We start from the raw sequence: 6,149 nt of genomic DNA on the forward strand, positions 1-6,149 counted from the left end.
TGTCATATTCAAGAAACCAATCTGAGATGATTCGAGCTTTATGACATGGCGCATTATCCTGCTGAAAGTAGCCATCAGATGTTGGGTACATTGTGGTCATAAAGGGATGGACATGGTCAGCAACAATACTCAGGTAGGCTGTGGCGTTGCAACGATGCTCAATTGGTACCAAGGGGCCCAAAGAGTGCCCAGAAAAAATTCCCCACACCATGACACCACCACCACCAGCCTGAACCGTTGATACAAGGCAGGATGGATCCATGCTTTCATGTTGTTTACGCCAAATTCTGACCCTACCATCCGAATGTCGCAGCAGAAATCGAGACTCATCAGACCAGGCAACGTTTTTCCAATCTTCTACTGTCCAATTTCGATGAGCTTGTGCAAATTGTAGCCTCAGTTTCCTGTTCTTAGCTGAGGAGTGGTACCCAGTGTGGTCTTCTGCTGCTGTACCCCATCTGCCTCAAAGTTCGACGCACTGTGCGTTCAGAGATGCTCCTCTGCCTACCTTGGTTGTAACGGGTGGCAATTTGAGTCACTGTTGCCTTTCTATCAGCTCGAACCAGTCTGCCCATTCTCCTCTGACCTCTGGCATCAACATGGCATTTCCGGCCACAGAACTGCCGCTCACTGGATTTTTTTTCTTTTTCGGACCATTCTCTGTAAACCCTAGAGATGGTTGTGCGTGAAAATCCCAGTAGATCAGCAGTTTCTGAAATTCTCAGACCAGCCCTTCTGGCACCAACAATCATGCCACGTTCAAAGGCACTCAAATCACCTTTCTTCCCCATACTGATGCTCGGTTTGAACTGCAGGAGATTGTCTTGACCATGTCTACATGCCTAAATGCACTGAGTTGCCGCCATGTGATTGGCTGATTAGAAATTAAGTCTTAACACACAGTTGGACAGGTGTACCTAATAAAGTGGCCAGTGAGTGTAGATTCTCCTCAGTTCATGCGCAATGTGCCTGACAAGCACAGGTCAGAAAACCACCTATAGTAGCTACATATTTCAATTTCAGGACTATAGAAGTAGTCAGTGACCTTCATAGGAATGTATTAAAAGAGATTACACCAAATCAGATGCAAAAAAAAACATTTATTAACCATAAACTTATTAAAACTAAAAGTACCACTTTTCGGTAGTACCGCCAAATAGGCTCCAGTTATCTTTACTTAACTATTGCTTAAATATAAAATTATGGAAAAAACTTAAAGGATATTGCACTTAGATGTTACTTAATTATTTTCTACTCATCTTCAGTGGTTTCAATTGCAGCAGAAGCAGCACAGGTACACTTAGAAAAGCAAGGCTGGCAGACGAAAGTTGCATGGGAAAGGCAGATTGATTCTTTACATATTTTGCAGTCATATTTAGAAAGCCTTCTGAAACCAGATACAAATGAGCAGGTAGTACAACTGCGTCTTTTAGAAGGTGGTAGAGTCGGTGTTTGTTCTGGAACGTCCTTGGGACGATATCTCTTCAACCAGTGTTGCAGGGCAAGGGGCATTCCAACCGTCTTTGTACTTCTTAGGCTTAGCTCTCCACTCACCAGTTCATTAGCCAATTGTTTTAGGTACATTCTTCTGCGCATTTGTTTAAGTTCATTACCGAGGTAAATTACTTGTGAGTTGATGCCACCCACATTCAGCATTGTAAAGAAGATTACCATCGGCCAGCGTTTGGTAAATCTAAATCCTCTAAATCCTCAGTTACTGCTGGTTCTTCCTCATCATCTTCTAACAAAAAAATCTTCATTTCTTCTAAATGAAGGGGTTTAGATGAATCATACTGTTTTCTGGCCATTGCAGCAGAAAATCTGAAGCAAGAGAGAAAGAGTATGTGTTAGGGCGCAATGTGCTTTAGAAGCCACCCTCCTTTTGTCTAAGAAAACAGTACTTATGTACACTAACTTAGCATTAATCCTTCATAAAACAAGCTAAATACACAATCGTGATGAATAAAAAAAGAAAATACTAACCTTTCAATTTGTGTTGAAATCAGGCGCAATGTGCCTGAGAAGCCAAAGTGTTGATATCTGCTCACTAGAAGGTCTGCTGAGTCACTGTGATATCAGGTTTCACAGAGCCTGTAGAGTCAGGAGATAACTAGGAGGGGTGGGGTTTTCTGATAAGTGGGCAAGGAGAGAGAAGTGAAACTAATTACTGTGTGCCTGTCAGATCTATTGCGCCTGACGGAGGGTTAATAAATGCTCATGGATGTGGAAAGAAAATATCCCAAATACATGATTCTTTATTAGACAATGCTTCCATAGCCCATGTAGGAATTTTACAGTTTGTTTTGTTCATATATAAAATTAGCAGGTTTATTTAGCTTCTTCTTAACCCTTCTCTGTTATTATGGGTCAGTGGAAACATTTTTTATCTTACATAAATGCATATTTGCCTTCTATAATGTGTGTGTTGTACTGACTAGTTTTTGGCTGCAGAGTGAGCTCATTATGATAATACAATGAGAGAGTTTATATAACTATTATTTTTTTAAATCTGACCAGCGTCATTTTATGTGGTAATAACTCTGTAATGCTTCAACGTATTCCATGGATTCTCAGAATGGGTTTTTTCGTGACACATTGTACTTTATGTTAGTGGTAAACTTAAGTTCATATGTTTTCCATTTATTTGTAAAAAATATTGGAATTTTGGTGAACAGTTTGAAAAATTTGAAACTTTCAATCTTCATGTCCTTAAACCAGTCAGGCATGCTGTACAAAGTAATTAATAAATAACATTTCCCATATGTCTACTTTACATCTGTGTCATTTTTCAAACGTCATTTGATTTTGAAGTTAGAAGGGTTACAAGTTTAGTAGCAATTTCTCATTTTTTCAAGAAATATACAAAACCTGTCTGTTTAGGGACCTACTCAGATTTAAATGGACATTGAGGGTCGTATATATTGAAAACTCCCCAAAAGTGATACCACTTTAAAAGCCACAACGCTCAAATACTTCAAAACTGCTATCAGGAAATTGTTTAACCCTTCAGATGCTACAAAGGAATTAATACAAAGAATGAAAAGAAAAAAAATTTATAATCTTTAATCTAAAATGTTGCTTTAGCCCCAATTTTTTTCACTTCACAAGAATTAACACACAAAATTGCTCCCACTAATTGTTACCTAGTTTCTTCCGAGCATGCTGATACCCCACATCTGATCACAAACTTCTGTTTAGACAAATGGCAGAATCCAGAAGGGAAGGACAACCATTTGAATTTTGGAACACAAATTTGGCTTAAATAGATTGTGGGCAGCATGTGGTATTTGCACAACCCCTAAGGCACTTAAATAGCATAAGCACCCCACAACTGACCTCATTTTGGAAACTACACTCCTCAGGAACTTTATTCAGGTCTATAGTGAGCATTCTGAACTCATAGGTGCTACACAGAATTTGATAACAATAGATATTTAAAATTCTTTTTTTCATGAAAATGTTGCTATAGCCTCAAATTTTTCACTTTTGCAATAGGTAACATGACAAAAATGGACTACACAGTTTGTTACACACTTTCTTATGAGCATTGCAATTCTCCACATGTAGTCAAAAAGTTCTGTCTGGACACACAGCACGGCTCAGAAGTGATTAAGCGAAATTTTGTATTTGGATGTATATTTAGCTGGAATACTAGAATACAGACACCATGTCTCAAAACAGTCGAAACTCCCATAAGTAACAAAATTTTGGAAACTAGACCCATCAAGGAATTAATCTAAGGGTGTGGTGAGCTTGCTGAACTCATAGGGGATTCACAGAACTTTTAAAGTGTGGATGTGAAAATGAAAATTATGTTTTTTTCTGCTGAAATGTTGTTTCAGCCCCAAATTCGTAACTTTCACAATGGATAATAGGAAAAAAACGGAATCCAGAATTTGTTGTGCAATTTCGTCTGAACTTGAAGAAACCCTATATGTGGTTAAAAAGTACTGTCTGGGCACATGGCAGGGCTCAGAAAGAAAAGAGTGCTGTTTGATTTTTGGAGGTAAATTAGTCAGGAATAGATTGTTAATGACATGTCGCATTTGCAGAGCCTCTGACATGCCAAAACAGTATAAACTCCAGAAATGACTACATTTTGGAAAATATAAACACCTCAATGAATTAATCTAGGGGTGTACTGAGAATTTTCAAATTTCAGATGATTCACAAAACTTTATAACATTTGGATGTGAAAAGTTAAAAAAATATTTTCAACTAAAATACTGTTTTAGCATCAAATTTATCATTTCCACAAGGGGTAAAAGGTGAAAATGAACCCCCCTAATTTGGCATCAAATTTGTACTGAAAATGGCAGTACCCCATATATGGTGGTACACAACTGTCTACTTGGCTTTTAGAACATAGATTCTGATTGAATAGATTGTGGATGTTAGATTGAACATTAAGAAATGTTCACTAGTTGCCTGCTCCTGGCCCAATGGGCACTAAAAGAATCACACCACACAGTCGGTTGTAATCTCTCTTTGATCAATCTATGGCACAGCTCCAAGCGAGCAAGAGAGAGACTTTATTGATTCAAACATAGTTTTATATGTCCCTTGTAAGGTGGCTTGGTTAACTATAAAACGGCAATGTTCAGATGTATTCCATTGATTAGTGGGTTGGGCAGTGAGATAGTCTGGGTGGATCCATGAGGTCATCAGGCTGGGTTGGTCCATGAGGTCATCAGAGTGGGCGTTGTCATGGGCGGATCCATGGAGCACATGGTGTTTGGCCAAACAGGAAATTCCAGATCCATGAGCACATGGTGTAAGGCAAACAGGAAATGGCAGCCATCTTTAGTGTCACGCTTTGATCTGAAAAAGCTCATGTAAGGTGAAAATAATACACTTGAGGTTAATTAAGTATTTGAATTTAAGGCTCTTCTCAACATGGGTGCTATTGGCAGAGCCCCTGAGGTGCCAGAACAGCAGAACCCCCCCAAGTGAACCCATATTTAAATTTCACTGCCTAAAGAATTCATGTAAGGGTGTAGTGAGTATTGTGAACCCATAGGTGCCTCACAGAATTTTATACTTTGACTTGGATATATAACATTTTAGTGGTAAAAATTTTATTTTTTAATTGTTGCAAATTTGTCATTGTCACTTACACATATAATTCTTTGATCACTTTCTTATGTTCTATGCTGAGCACTTACGTCGTGGGTTCCACGTAAATCACACAAAAATATGATTCAGACATAACTCCCCAATGGAACCACTCAACATAATGAGGTAGATGGAGACACTTTGGGCTCTGCATGCCATTCTGGCTCCTGTGGTGTCAATCTTTTTAGGCATTCACAGAACTATGGTTCGACCACAGTTATGCGCTAAAAAGACACCTAAAATGATGGGACATTGAAGGAACAGAGTTCAAATTGACACCATCTGCCTTATTATGGTTCTGTCTGAATCGCTTTTTTGGGGATTTACACAGAAATTCCAAAGTAAGTTCTCAGGATAAATGTGACCTGAACCTTGTTCCGATGTTTGGGAGGCGGAATAAGTAAATAGACAGCAGTACAAGAATGGTTCTTATTCTTATTTTGGCACAGTTCACCATGCGGTATTGTTGATGAGATTTCTTGATTCTTTTGGTCATTGCAATTACAGAGATGCTGTTTTTTAATGTTTTTGCTAATATCACACAGTAAAAATGCTTTTACATAAAAAATATTTTTTTCTGTCACTTTAGTCTGAGAGATGGCATTGAGGAATAAGGGCCCTTAATGGCCGCCGTTATTATGCGTATTAGCAGTATTTAAGAGGTTGAGATCACAGACCATATCAAAGTTGAATGTGTTGGAAATCAAAGAACCTGCAAAAGCAAAATTTTTAATGAAACTGAATTTCAAAAATGACTTTTAGCCCCAAATACATGTATTTATGTAAATAATGCTTTATACTTTAGTCACCTCTCCCCCCCCAAAAAAAACTTGCTAAATATTTGTATACATTTTCAACAATTTTCAATATTCTGCTAATGCTAGGTAGGACTGATCAACAATGTGATGTCAAAAGGAAAGGAGTAGTCACTACCATGATTCATGTGTTAAAGTAATGTAACTGTATAGTCATTTGTGAATATAGACAACTGGGTGTCCTATTATTTTTCTGGATTATGCCAATTAAAAGAGAAT

General features: G+C 38.1%; 1 long non-coding RNA gene across 1 annotated transcript; it reads right to left on the reverse strand.

Annotated features, from left to right (window-relative positions):
- Positions 1 to 1,080: 1,080 nt before the first annotated feature.
- Positions 1,081 to 2,178, reverse strand: LOC141095906 (uncharacterized). Its single transcript, XR_012233491.1, has 2 exons — positions 1,984 to 2,178; positions 1,081 to 1,821 (listed from the first exon to the last, which is right to left on the reverse strand). It is a non-coding gene; the product is annotated as an uncharacterized lncRNA (long non-coding RNA).
- Positions 2,179 to 6,149: the final 3,971 nt, after the last annotated feature.

Source organism: Dendrobates tinctorius, unplaced genomic scaffold (genome assembly GCF_039654945.1).
Source record: "Dendrobates tinctorius isolate UK_male_01 unplaced genomic scaffold, ASM3965494v1 ptg000070l, whole genome shotgun sequence".
Classification (NCBI taxonomy): domain Eukaryota; kingdom Metazoa; phylum Chordata; class Amphibia; order Anura; family Dendrobatidae; genus Dendrobates; species Dendrobates tinctorius.